This window comes from Typopeltis vanoorti, chromosome 14, assembly GCF_054136105.1.
Source record: "Typopeltis vanoorti isolate ZY-2024b chromosome 14, IOZ_Tvanoo_1.0, whole genome shotgun sequence".
In the NCBI taxonomy this organism is placed as follows: domain Eukaryota; kingdom Metazoa; phylum Arthropoda; class Arachnida; order Uropygi; family Thelyphonidae; genus Typopeltis; species Typopeltis vanoorti.
Window position 1 is genome coordinate 57885325 of NC_143562.1, and position 14342 is coordinate 57899666.

The 14342-nt window shown below is 32.3% G+C and overlaps 1 long non-coding RNA gene and 1 other non-coding gene across 2 annotated transcripts in view; one reads left to right on the forward strand and one right to left on the reverse strand.

The window, feature by feature from the left end:
- Positions 1 to 13767, reverse strand: part of LOC150099508 (uncharacterized) — a 31797-nt gene extending 18030 nt beyond the window's left edge. Inside the window, exon 1 of the long non-coding RNA XR_016549386.1 lies at positions 13714 to 13767. This is a non-coding gene — a long non-coding RNA (uncharacterized LOC150099508). The remainder of the gene's footprint in view (positions 1 to 13713) is intronic.
- Positions 8648 to 8720, forward strand: TRNAK-UUU (transfer RNA lysine (anticodon UUU)). Its single transcript has one exon. It is a non-coding gene; the product is annotated as a tRNA-Lys (tRNA).
- Positions 13768 to 14342: the final 575 nt, after the last annotated feature.

Consider the following 14342-nt stretch of genomic DNA (forward strand, 5'->3'; position numbering starts at 1 on the left):
CATAAAAGAGAAGTTAATTTCTGACATGTAATAATAAACAACTCATCCCAGAAGACGGATTGATTACCCTATTATCGGAATGGATTCTCCTTTTTTGTGACATGCCAGAAGTGTCGAAGGGTCTGGAATCTGTGTGTGTCCTTGAAATTTTGGCGGTAAAAATTTGGAACATCGTATACATAGTGTACATGGAAGTAGTGTAGTATGCCATTAAAAATAACTTTGTAAAATGTTTTAAATCGGTAACTAAATTATTTCATTCTGGTGAGTGATTTTTTTAAAATAGTTAGCCATAAAAATGAATAGATAGATAGATAGAAAATTTTTAAAATTTGTAACATTTATTTTTAAGATGTATATAGGCGCACGAATCGAATTTGGTATCGAAAAAAAAATGATGTACTAATCGAAAACGCACTAATCGGGGGTCCATTAATCAAGGGATTACTGTAATCTTATCTAGAAGTTTTTCTCCATTTTAAATGTCGAATAATTCACAGCCAATTTTGGGAAATAAATTCAGCTTTTACCTTCTATTGAAATAATTCGGAAATTGAAATAATTGAAAAGTCACAACTTAAATTGAAATAATTTAGGTTGTGACTGCTTGTATGTGACTGGCTAGATTTTCTTCTACTCCCTACTGCATTGCAATATACCTATTCAAGACTTTTCATAATATTTCAGCATGTGAAGTTGGTTTTATTCTCAATATGACTTTGCAAAGAGATTACACAATACTGTTGCTTTGGGCATATAATCCATCTTCCATTGGTTGATCATAGAGGTAATATTGAGGCAACTACTCTATGAAAATGCTTTCATTGTTTTTCTTTATAGAAATGTTTTTCTATAAAGATATGAATTTATTTTCTCTCTCTCTCTTTCTCTCTCTTTCTCTCTGGCCATTTGAATTTCCTGAATTCGAGAAATACTCGAGCTCCATACTAGTAGCATATATACTCTAAAATGTGTTTATAACAATTTAAATGGAACCAGCATTTGAAAATTACACGATCCTTCATGTTCCTTTGTATCTTGAAGTAGTTGATGGACAAATATGAAATCCGAGAATTCCTGAGTAAGTCAGGCTTGTTTTTTTTTTATTAATTCATTAAATAAATAATAATTAAAATATTAATTATGTGCTTCCATCAAAAATATTATTGAAGAAAAAATCTCATCCAGGCTCTGCTCTTCAGCTATAACTGATAGTGAGCTCAAGCTATCAAAGAATCAAGGCCTTCAGGGAAGAGATGACGTCCGAACCTGCTACAATCTCGGGCACTTAAACCTTACCAGGTAATTATTGTCTGAAACAGTAAGTTCTACGGTCGTTTATTATTATAATTATTATTACTATTATTTTATTTTAGTTGAGAGGTTAAAAACGCAAGTTTCGGGATGAAAAACTTCGTTATTATTTAATTATTTATTGCATCTGGATCTTCATGGAACTAAAACAGTTGGAATGGGTTGTGAATTACTACGGTCAGCTGGTTCGATATGCTGTGGATTGAAAAAGATTTCCAGGAGAAAAACCCTTCTCCCGCCGTATTGTGAATGGACATGCGGAAGGAAGTCGAACATTTAATTTACGTTATATTAACTATCTAGTCAAACAGGCAGCTGGTTATATATCACAATCCAGTAATGGAGGCACCTCTCATCTTTTCTGTTTACATGTAGATAAAGATACTTCATAACAAAAAAAGTAGGTCAGTGCTCCCTATTGTCAGTGTTCATGAAGTAATGTGCTTTTCCTTCCTTTTTAACAGAGTAATATTTCATATTATTACAGCCTTTATGTAAGTTAGCGAATAGCGTTAAATAAATTCTTATTATAAATAGCAACAAAAGAAAATAGTGTAAATTGTGTAAATTATTGAAAATCTTGCTTATTGAGAAACTTTAATCAGAAAATAAATAACTCGCCATTTGTTTCCGGTTTATTTTCATGAATTGCGCTTATAAGTTGGATTATTTCATGTTTATGCAAGCAATTTAATTTAAAAGCACAGTAAAGTAAGAATTGTAAGCAGGCTTCGTTCATTAATTTTATGACCAAGAATTGAGGTGTTTCGTACATTATGAAATTTCTACTCTATTGATTTGGTTGCGGATTTTTCTATGGTTCAAGCCTTCGAGTTGTTATTTAATTAATTTATTTATTAAACATGGTAAGATTTTGGATTGCTACGGAAAAACGTTGAAGAATTTAAAGCAATTTGCATTAAATCCTTTTAAATTAAATTAAATGACCTAAGATGATTTGTGACAAGATTGTTTGGTTACAAATAATCGATTTTCATATCTTTTTTTTTTTATGACAATTCCATCCATCAAAGATTAAAATTGTCGGAAGCCCAATCCTCAGCTCATTAATGAGAATTCAGATTCAGAGACCAAAGTGTCTTTTCATGCCACTTCTAATAAGCAAGATGGTAGTTACACACCTAGTGATGAAAATATCTATCATCTAAAAGCATTCATAAACATCAATGGCACAGTAGGATTTGAACCAAGAGCTTATTGCTTGCAAATCGGAGGTGCATACCTACATGACACCCTGCTCTAGAACGACAAAAAAAAAAAAAAAAAAAAAAAAAGTCCAGTGCAAGCGGTCATGATAACATTTTGATCTTCAAATTATATGAGAAATGTGAGAATTGTTCTTTTAATGTATTTATAGTTTTATATAAGTTTTTTTTAAATACATTTTAAGAAATGTTGGTTTAAAGCATTGCAACTAATTTTTTAAAAAAAGAAAAATGATGATGCACAAAATAACAAGGGAGAGTAAGAGAATGATGTATTTCAGTGCTTCTTTAAATGTAATTTTCTTTGGTTGAATGATTATAGAAACCTTATTCAGTTTGTCTCATTTCGATATCTTACTTCATATTTATTTTATTTTACTTTTTTTTTTTTTTTTTTTGACAGTTCGAACAAATTAAAGGTATGGTGGCATTACCCATCCTAGTGGGAGAACACCCCACACAAACACGCATGTTGATCATAATTTCCAACATATTTTATTTTGTAAACACTACCGCTCTTCATCAAGACAAATACATTTTGTACATTTAAGTGTTCGAAAATATGAATGGAGGTAATCTTTTTTATAAATACTAATCTTTTTTTTTTTTTTTTTGTTTATAGCGAAATAGTTCTGAATGACACAGATCTCCGAGTATTTATCCAGCAGAACTTTCTATACGGTGTGCTATGTTTAAGCTGTTCATTCTGAAGATTACACAACCAGCGAAGTACGCAATATTTTCCCCCTTTTTTACTAATCTGCATTGATATGATATACGATAAGGTTTCAATGTTTGAGACCAAAGCTGACGGTTATCAACTCTTCTTAAATAGCATCGAAAACTACATACGCGTCAAGTATTCACCACTGCATTCGCATGAATAACAGGATATTTGAAATTTTTATTTTACTGACTTGATTAATTTGAAGAATCCGCTTTTGCATTTCTTTACAAGTGATTATTTCTGATTAATTTCAATGCTATCCAAAAAGGCAATTTAAATTTACTTAAAAACATTCACGAGAATTATTTTAAAACTTTTAAAAAGCTAACTTATAAAAGTCCAAATTTATTTTAAAATAAATGTCTCCATCTTCCTCATTCTTCGTTTTCAAGGATCAACATTTTGCTTTGTCTTAACATCTATTATGGAACAACATAATATCAATTTGCAACACCTGCGCAAATATATCTTATATTTGAGATTTTTTTGATATTAGTTTTGTATAGCACTTTTACCAGTAAAATGATGAAACCTATGGTACATACACAAAAGCATAGGTTGAAGATATAGGAACATTTTCTTGACTGCAAACCATAATTTGAGATTAATGTTGATGAAATTTGAGTGCATGAATGAAGGAACATTTCGTATCATGACATGAAGTTAACTGTTCACATTTTGATAGTTTTAGACGGAGATGTAAACTTGGATGACGAAACTCATAAAGATATCTTTGAGAAGCACAAAGCAGAAACTGAGTGTAGTCGTTATGCAGTAAACAAAGCAGAAAAGTGAATTCGGGCAGCCTCAGGAATTCAGCCAATAAGAGAAAGATCATTAATCAGTATAGTTGTATATTGTCATCAATACGGTAAAATGATAAGGTAGACCAAAAATGAGATACAGCAGAAGTCCAGTTTAATTCAATACAAATGCATAAATTGAAATTCTTATTCAATATATCTTCCTTTCTTTTTCTTTTTTTAAATGTCAGTTGTATTCTTGAGACTGTTTACTGTATTTTAGAGACTGTTTACTTTCACCAACTTCTCTAGAAGACCACAGTGGTCTGGAATGGTTATGTTAATATCTTATTTTTTCTACCATTGCGTGTCCACATGATGACTAAGGTGGAGGTTATCTGGCCGACGACCATTAAAATTAAATGTTGCTATGATATGTGCATCGTATTACATATCATAGCTAGTTATTTACAAGTATTATTGATATAAAAGCAACAAATCCGCTTTTGTTGATTCCTGCATTGAGAATATATAGTCGTTAATCGTATTCAGGATTTCTGATTGGGATAATCTGTATCCATGTCCTGTGTGACCTTTGCATGAGCATAACATGTCATAGAAAACTTGCCATACTCACATATCATAGCCAACCTAGTTGGCCGCGTCAGAACTCCCATGCTTATAGGAGTTTGGACGCGGTTTGGACAAATACCATGTTATCCCTTACTTACTCAAGGTATTACTGTACTGTGTGTTTCCCAACTGTTGTGTGTGGGATTGTAATAAAAAATATATATATATATAATGCAAAAAATAATGTAGTAGTAGCAGTCTTTAGTAGTTCGTTGGTGCTAAAAGGCTATCCCAACGCATGCTCCTTGATGGAACACAACTAGGAATTATCACATATGCTGAGATTTAGGCTTCTCAATGGATATTGTAGTGATGGTGAAGCTGACGCGACATCAACCATTCCAGTGGTTAAGAATACTCACAAGCATGAGTAAACCCAACCTGTGAATGCACTATATTACTGAGGCCATATCATCTCTTATGCCCATATGCAGGGATGTAGTCGAGTCAGGGTGCTCCAGGGCGACGCCCTAGTACTTTTTTAAAACTATCAAAATTTTTAAATTCATTATAATAAATTATATTAATTATAATAATGAGACTTATAATGCATTTCCAGCTTTCGATCAAAAAATAGCAGCTTGCCGTTTTTGTCATTTTCGTTTCAGAAAACAAGGCAATCTCTCTGCCATATGGCTGTAGCAATAATAATAATAATAATAATAATGCCGCTCTTCGTGCTCTGAATTTTTGTTTCCCTGGCACTATCTATTTCTTTTAAAACTACACCCCTGCCCATATGTCAAATTCAGGAACAAATCCGTTGATATCCAGATATGAGTATATGTGTGCTGATTTCTCAAACTAGAAAAAAGAAAGGTTAAATCCTGTGCAGACTATTGACAATCATTTACATCTCCACGTGACAGGTGTTGAATATATTCTCTTTAACATGATATGATTTTTTTTTTTTTAACAGGAAATGACATTTATCACTAAAGGCATTCACAACTAAAGAAACACTACCTCAAGAATTAGTCTGACGTCTCTCTCTTTCTCTCTCTCTCGCTCTCTTGGTTTGTGAGTTTGTGGATGCTATCAATGCACGTGTCAATCTTTCATGCAGCAAATAGTCGTACGTGGGATATGGAGTTTTACAGATCTTGTAGTAGTACCTAAGGTGATAGAAGTATCGATTCTTCAACATCACAGCCCATGTCATGTCCTGTTTATATTATGTTGGAATGTGGTATACGACTACTTCTTCTTCTGAATAACTTTCTCTCCTCTTTCGGAAGTGTTGTTTTTGTTAGTTTCCTCTCGTAAAAGTCAGTTCTAAATGTAGTTCGTATTGCAATATATTCACAGATCCATATGATTGTCACTTATAACAGTCATCATAGTTCAAAAATATTTTAAAACATAAGTAACATAAAATGTAACTTTTTTTTTTTTCATACTTGCCGAATCTAAAATAGTCCTTAACCTACTCAAATAGTGTGCGCCCGCCTACTCATCCTATTCTAATCAATAGATGTCAAGATGGGGACAAGTTAGTTACAAAAAAAAAAAAAAAGTGTTCTACATTTTGTGAAATTTCGATGATAAGCGTGCAACGAGAATTTAAGCTAAAATTGTATCAAGAGGTAGCATAATAAATGTGCACAAAGTGGTAACGTATGTCCACAGGAAACTCAAGAACTTTACAAGATTTGTGGTTGAATAGAAAAGGACCAATTTCCTGGACACTTTGTAGCAATCTTTCACTTTTTGATTTTTTTTTTTTTTTCTCTCTCTTTTTTTTCTCTCCTATGAAATTACGTACAGGATCAAGTTTACACCAAAAGTGATTTCAATAAAGAATTAAAAGGGAAAAAAAAAAAAAAAAGGTCACGCCGTAGCTTAAATCGCAAATATGGAAGGAGCTGCGTTCGGGTTGAATATATGCCGAATGAAAGAAGAAAAAAAAAAAAAACTTTACTATTCAAAATCTTATTTACAATATTTGTTACTACTGTATCGGATTTATTATTTTTTCCCCAAAAAAAAATTGCATTTAAAATGCTAGCATTCTTCTGTAGAAAAGAATTTTCTCTATATTTTGAGGAACCTAAGAGACATTTTCGTATCTTCTTATGGCTACGCCATTGAAGTACTTTACATTTATTAAGTTGTATTACTTGCTGTTTCCATAAAACTTTCAAGAGAGTGAAAAGATGAACAACGCATGCATAGTTTGACTAAGCGGAAACCTGCCTTTTACAATTTTTACAGACGCTGTTACTTAATCTGTGGTTTCACATGCCACCACTTAAATCATATCTTCCAGTATGAATAAATATTGCAGTGAACTTTGTCCGTTGGCCTAAGAGTGAAACGGATGCCAGGAAGTTGTAAGGAACCACCTTATCTAATTGAATACAATACGACTCTTTTCGAACTAAACCACTATTCTCGTAAATATAGATAGCAAACGAGAAACGTTTGCATTTAAAAATAATTAGGATATTCACATCCATAACAATCAGATTTTCTATATTTGCTATTTGGTTCCTTACAAAAATTTGTCGAGCCATATAAATTTTTAATTCGGTTAAACCAGTTGTTGCAAGGGCAAAACGTAGCGAAATTATATATTTTAATAATTCCTCCTAGCTAGATAAAATTTAACAATATTTAGTACTTCGGATGTATGTGTAAGAATATGTCCATGTGGTTCAGTTTTGGTTCCAATAAAATCATTTTTATTGGCAAAATTTGGAAAATGACTTTAAATTTATAGTAATCATTTCTTGGTAATTAATTAGCGTTGATCATATTTAATAACATTTGTATTTAGGATTACTATTAAAATTTGTGTGGTCATTTCAACCAGAGCGTTTGAATGAAAAATTAAGTCAAATGACATGATGTATACAGAACATATGCGAAAATAATATTAATAATAATGAATTATCAAGAACACTACTGTTAACTTTAACAGCTATCACTAAACATACTTTATATATATATATATATATATATAATTGTCCATGATTATTTCTTTATTCTTTTTTAATAAACAGATTGATCAGCGGCAGTTCGAAGTAGCATTGATAATAATGACCATGTCAAATGTATTCTAAATTATCAAAGAGATTACTGAAAGTTTAATCAGTAATAACCACTTTCATTGAGTGGAAGGCTCGAGTTCAAATGTTGATAATAGAAGAAACATAATCGGTCTCTTTTGATGTTATGAAAAAAAAGGTACCTTCACCATTGAAAGAAAGTGGATGTAAGCACATATGTATGCAAAGTTCTCCTCCCCAGCCCAACCAGATAAGCTGACTTTTTAATTTCTATTTTCATCACCTGTTTTGACATTAAAAGTACATCGGTTTATACATTAAATTAGCAGTTCATCGCATTATAAAACAGCTGACAATCGGGTATGAAGAGAGAAAAAGCATATATTTTTTTGCACTTAATAAATTTATGTGAACCGATGAATTTTTTAAAAATTATAAACTGCTTTTTAAATAACATTTTATAAACCGTTTGTTTGGGGTGTACCATCGCTTAAATAAGAAACTAGGACGAAACCTACAAGCCAGTTCGCCGTTGCTGCGTACGCCCTTTCTAAAATCGCGTTAAGATAGAAGTTCAAGCATTAATTTGGCGATGTGCCAATTAAAATACTCAGGAATATAATTCGTTCAGTGCATCCGGAATAATAACATCAATAAAAGAGTAGCTGACTAAATATTTGCCGCAAGAGGGCAGCCCATTCTTCGAAGCGCCCTCTCTTAATGTTATTTTGAAACCATTTCTTAGAAAACAATATTTGTTTAGAAATTTTGACCACGGGAATGAGAAATTGTTATAAAACAACTTTCGCGTACGGGATACTAGTATTGCATGCCTACTGGTTTTACTAGGTGTTTTTAAAGTATTTAAAAGACTGTAATAAAATTGTTTTATTAGGTTTTAATCGTTGTTATTATTATTAAATTAATGTATATGATAAGATTTCATTCAATAATTTTGCTTTTATCTCTAGAAACAAACAACAAACTTAATAAGCCCGGATGGCTCAGTCGGTAGAGCATTAGGCTTTTAACCTAAGGGTCCAGGGTTCAAGTCCCTGTTCGGGCGGAGCTTTTTTTTTTTACCTTTTCTTTCCACACAGTTTGGTAAAATGATCATGATAATGAAGATGATGATATGGTGAAAACAACTGTAGAGTTTAAGGAATAAATTGGAGGCTGTTTTAATAAATAGTTATCAATACAAATTATACTTCTATTTTCAGAAATAAACATTGCAACAGATGTGGCCGTATGCTCAGTCTATAGAGCATTAGACTGTTCACCTAAGGGTCTGAAGTTCGAGTATCTGTTTTGACTTTGTGTGTGTTTCTCTTTGTTTTTTTCTTGCGCACAGTTTAGTTGTCTAGGCTCTTGTGGATGAGGAAGTTTTTTTTTTTTTTCATATTAAAAAAAAAATTCGAGAGGCAAGTAACGAAGATGGTAACAAATCTAGGAGTGCTCCGTATGAGGACAGACTGAAGACCTGCGGTTTTATAAAAAATTTTAAAGTGACGGATAAGGGAAACGTGATAGAAATACATAAATTGGTAATGGGGTTTTACCAATTGATACTTAAGAAAGTTTTCAATACATGGCAAGAAAGGAAGAAACAAGTGGTCACGTCTGGAAATACTCCAAAAGAGTGTAGTTAGTTTGAGAGGATTGGATATTTTACTTGAATAGTGATGAATGAGAGGATTGGATTGCCAGAATCAGTCACGAGTACGCTCTCAGTGAATGAGTTCAAGGAAACGTATGATAGAGATTGAGTGAATAATTGTTATTACTATTATTACGTGACACCTTCAAGGAGTCCAAGGGCTCATCGCGGGAGAGCACGCTACTCTACTCTACACCACTACACATACACATCTCGCTGCTCCCCCACTACTTAATCTTCCAGCTACAAACAACTCACCGTATCCACTACTTAATTCTCCATCAACACCCAATGTCACACTAACAATATTATTTTTTGTCTGTAAATTGCGTGTGTTCTTATGACCGATTTGCCTATATGCGAGATGAAAAACCCGACTTTCAATGAGAAAAACTCGGCTATCTCCGCATTTAATTGGCTAATTCACCTTCAACTGAAAAATCCCATATAGTTTGAGCCTCCTGCAATGAGTCTTCGGACTCCATAGTCATAATAATAATAATAGACTTACGTATAGATGCTGTGGTAACGGTTGTCGTTGACCTTTACATCATTAAAACAACAAAACAAAACAAACAAACAGACAAAAAAAAAAAAAAAAGAATACCCGTCTTCTGCGATAATTGTGCATGAAAGCACAGTCTCTGCTAATAATGGCTCGCAAAAAAGTTAATCAAGTTTGAGCGCGGTTAGTAGTTGGAAGGGATTCAATCGTTCGATGCTGTTGGCACACTCTCCCTCAATGAGGCTTTTGGACTCCATGGAGGTGTCACATAATAATAATAAAAGCACAGTAGAGATATAATTTACTACGCACCAGTGGTTTTCATGAATGCACAAAACATTACGTAATGTTTTTTTTTTTTTTTTTTTTTTTTAATCGCGAATAATTATCACCTGACGAATTTCCGAATGAAAAGCGACAGTTAACTAAGAGAAAAATATTTTTCTATTTCTAAATAAATTTTAAAAATAATATTTCTAAAACTATTTCTATTTTGTAATTTAGAGGAGACTTGAATATAACGAATATTTAAGTATTGAAGGTTCATGAACATCTAAAATTATTTCACTGGAGGGGGGGGGAATAACTTTTGGTTAGTATTTTCCACGTATGATAGTTATCATATATACACAAAGATTTAATTTCTGGAACAGCACAGTCAAAAACTATTCATTAAATGAAAAAAATGAAAAAAAAATGCTTAAAATAGGCAGGTTCTTTGCATGTGGGGGGGGGGGGGAGATTATCTCTTTCACTTCGGAAGAATATCTTTATTCTTCTACATTCCACAAATATTTTGCAATAGGAAATAAATAAATAAATAAAATAAATATATAAAACTAAAAATGATAATAAAATAAAACATCTTTCATAAGTTGAATACATCTAACTGGCATAGTTTTAAATACAGCTTTTTTCTTTCTTTTTTTTTTGTTTCTATTAAAATAAAATTAAAAAAAGATAATACGAGCTGTAAAACAGGCGATTGTTTAGTTTGCATTCAAAAAAAAAAAAGAAAAGAAAAGGAAGAAAAAAGAAATAAATAAAAGGGAGAAAAAAAAAACAAAGAAAAAAATGAAAAAGAAAGAAGGAAAGAAATTGCGAAATCCGCAGACCTGTTTTTAAGTTATTTCCGAGAATAACTTTCTTGAATTTTTAATTTTTTTGAGCACATTAAAGAAAAATATTCTGGATCTCATTAGTTCTGCTGAATATATAAAATGGCTATCTACTTGCAACATATCAAGTGAATGAATTTTATGTCTAAACAGATATCTTGAAATCTAGCATTCTTAAAAATAAAGAATTTTAAAATCAGAAGCTTTATATGTATAAAAAGTTTATCAATCATGTCGGAAGGGAAAAAGAAAATGCCACTGTTAGTGTCGCTCTTAGTTTTTTGTAGCAGAAGAACAAAATTCAAAATTATTCAAACGTAATTTATTTATTTCACTCAATTATTGTCTATTTCAGGTGCACAAGACGAAAAAACAATTATTCCTTATATATAAATGAGGGGGCGCTGTAATACTACTTTATATAGCTAAAAACTCCAGTTAAACATGACCTTGGAAATAAACAACGGTATTTAATGTGTTTATACCGTCAAAGCAGTTAGCTGCCAGTAGCAGAAATAATCCAGTGAACTGTGCCATACCATTCTCTCTTTCTCAATAATCATTAGCAAACAAAGCGTTGGTTTTTTTATATTACCAACTTGTGATTATCATTTTCATTAGTTGTAGGAGAGTGAAGTTTAGGTATACAAGCATGTCGTTAATGAAATAAACCTCTAGATTATGGGAAGATAGCAAAATCATAGTAATTGCTTTTTTTAAACCAAGAACTCTTTGTTTTACTTAATGGTAAACTCCTGCGTAGTGCATATACACCGGGTTTTTTTTTTTCCGTTTTTTTTTAAGTGGATACTGTTTTTCTTTTCTTTTTTTTCCCGATTTTTTTTTATTCTTTTCTAGTTAGGCAGCAGCTGCTGTGTTAATAGAGCAGATAAGAAGTATTCATGACTTTAAGTGTTGAGTCCTGTTCCCTCTGGCTAGTAAATTTCTCAGAAACCTATTACTCTGAACTGATTCACACCCGTGTCAATATACTGTTGCTTTCTCTATTGAAAAACAGGGTGTGCCTTTCCCCGGTGTCTTTTTTTTTTTTCATTCTTTTTTTTTTTTTTAAGACTTCCTAGAGACATCCAAGGTTGTATGTATGTAATTCTTTAATAACAACCTTACAGCCTCATTTACAGATTTTCGTAAAGCCCATTTGCCCAGACCACCATCATAAAAATGGTTATTAGTGTTATAGATAGAACATGTCTGAAGTAGACGTTGAACTACTTTAAGAAAGCGTTTATGACATAATGATTATTAAAAGGATATCAATTATAATTGTTTTAATAATTATCGATTACGAAATTGGTCCAGACTTATTAATATGGTTGGAACGTAAAGGGTTTAAAAGACACACACTCGTGTGTGTGTGTGTGTGTGTGTGTGTGTGTTTTACACCCTTTCCAAGATAACATTTATTTCTCGAATGTGAGAATTTAATGATTTATTTGATTTCGCAAATAACATTCATAACCAGGGGGACGGCTCGTGCATAGGCACTACGTAACTGCAGCACCCCCAATTTTTTTCGATATATAAATATATTTATTAATTTATTTATATTTGCTTGTAATATTTAATTTTATCATCAACAATCCTCTACAATTCTCTTATTTTGTATAAAAAATGATAAAAATCCATCTTGTAGCACTTAGGAGGGCGAAGGACGCTAGCAGCACTGTGTTTACCACAGTGTCATATTGCTACGCGCGCAAGCATATGCACGTCATAGTGAGATACGAACTATTAGCGTAATGCGGCACTGTTGTTTATATGCAGTTTGCGCAAGTAGTAGAGTGTTCGTAGTGCTTATCGTGTTTGCTCCGTCTTTTTAAATATTTGGACATTACAATTAAAGACAACATTTGTTATAGTTTTTTTTTTTATTTTAGAACATTGGGGTTATGATAATGGATTTTATTTTTAAATAATTTTGAATTATGATAAACTGTATAATTTAATCGATAATAAACAATATTTTTTCATGTTTAATTTTTTTTTTTTAATTTTTACCATAATTTTGATATTTTATCCAAACACTGTATTTACAGTGTGTATGTATATTTCGAATGGCAGTGCCCCTACGATTTCAAGCCACGAGCCGCCACTATTCAATAACATTAAATCCTCAAGAGAGTCTTCAGAAAAAATTTTGACATTTTAAGACCAATACATTTTCCACCGATATGCAGATATAAAGAACTATGTCCTTGAAAATTGGTAAACTGTAGCCGAAATTTTTTTCTAGTTTTTTTTTTTTTTTACCCCAATAACTCAAAAATATTGACTGTAGAACTTCACACGATTTAAGATATATCCCAATTAGGGTTTAGGAATATGAAATGGTAGCAGTTGTCTGCATATCTTAGCTCCCCTCCCCCTCGGAAACAAGTTTCATTATTCCCCTGTGTTGTAGAACTTTCTTTACAGTTCTTGTATCGCTCTTAAAAGCTTTAATATCATAAATTAAAAATAAAAAAATAATAAATATTATTAATGATAATAATCCTGTAAGGGGGGGGGTATGGATGTTGATATTGCCTTTAGGTGGGAGATGAATTTCAATTATATTAGCCACGGCAAAAAATGAACTTTAGGTTTGGAAATAACCTTTTGCGCTATATAAAAATAATAATACAACTGTTAGCGAGGTAATGAGGAAACCAGAGGATGGTTCCAATTTAGAAACAAAACTACTTCAGTGACATTATGTTTTATAATTAGTAGTAGTCAGTGCTTTTTTTCTGAAAAAAAAAGTGCCGGTACTCACCATGAAGATGTTATTACAGCAACTTCCACGCTTTTAACATATCCTCCGATATACCCTCGTCGTCTCGCTTTGTTGGCATGCTTTGTGCGCTGCACTCTCCTTATGATCGTAAATCTTTTTTCTTAATGACATTAACTGTTGTTTGCGTCTCCAAAATGACTGATTTTACCATTTGACCACTCCGCTGAAATTTTCGTTCCCATGGGTTTATCGACGACAAGACTTCCGACATCACAACACGCTTTGCAGCCCAACATTTTATTCTTGACATACAACCAGTCGTTTCTCTCGCAGAAGTCATTTTTCTGTAAAAATGTCCAACATTCGGGCCAATCATTATCAGAAGTTGCTTCCTTTTGACCACGTGGATCTTCGTCTTGGTTTCGTGATCGTCTTCACCAAGTGTATTTTTCGGTGCTGGTTTTCTGTTTTACAGGATCACAAGTAGATTCAACAATTTCTGCTTCTTTTCTCATTAGCATAAAGTAACTACTTATTTTACTCATTTGGAACGATGATTGCACTGATTTAACTTAGATTAATTCAAAACTCACGTGAACACTTGCCTGTTGCAGAGTGAATACAGAATTGATAAACCGATATTGGAAGCAATCGGAAGTGAACACAAC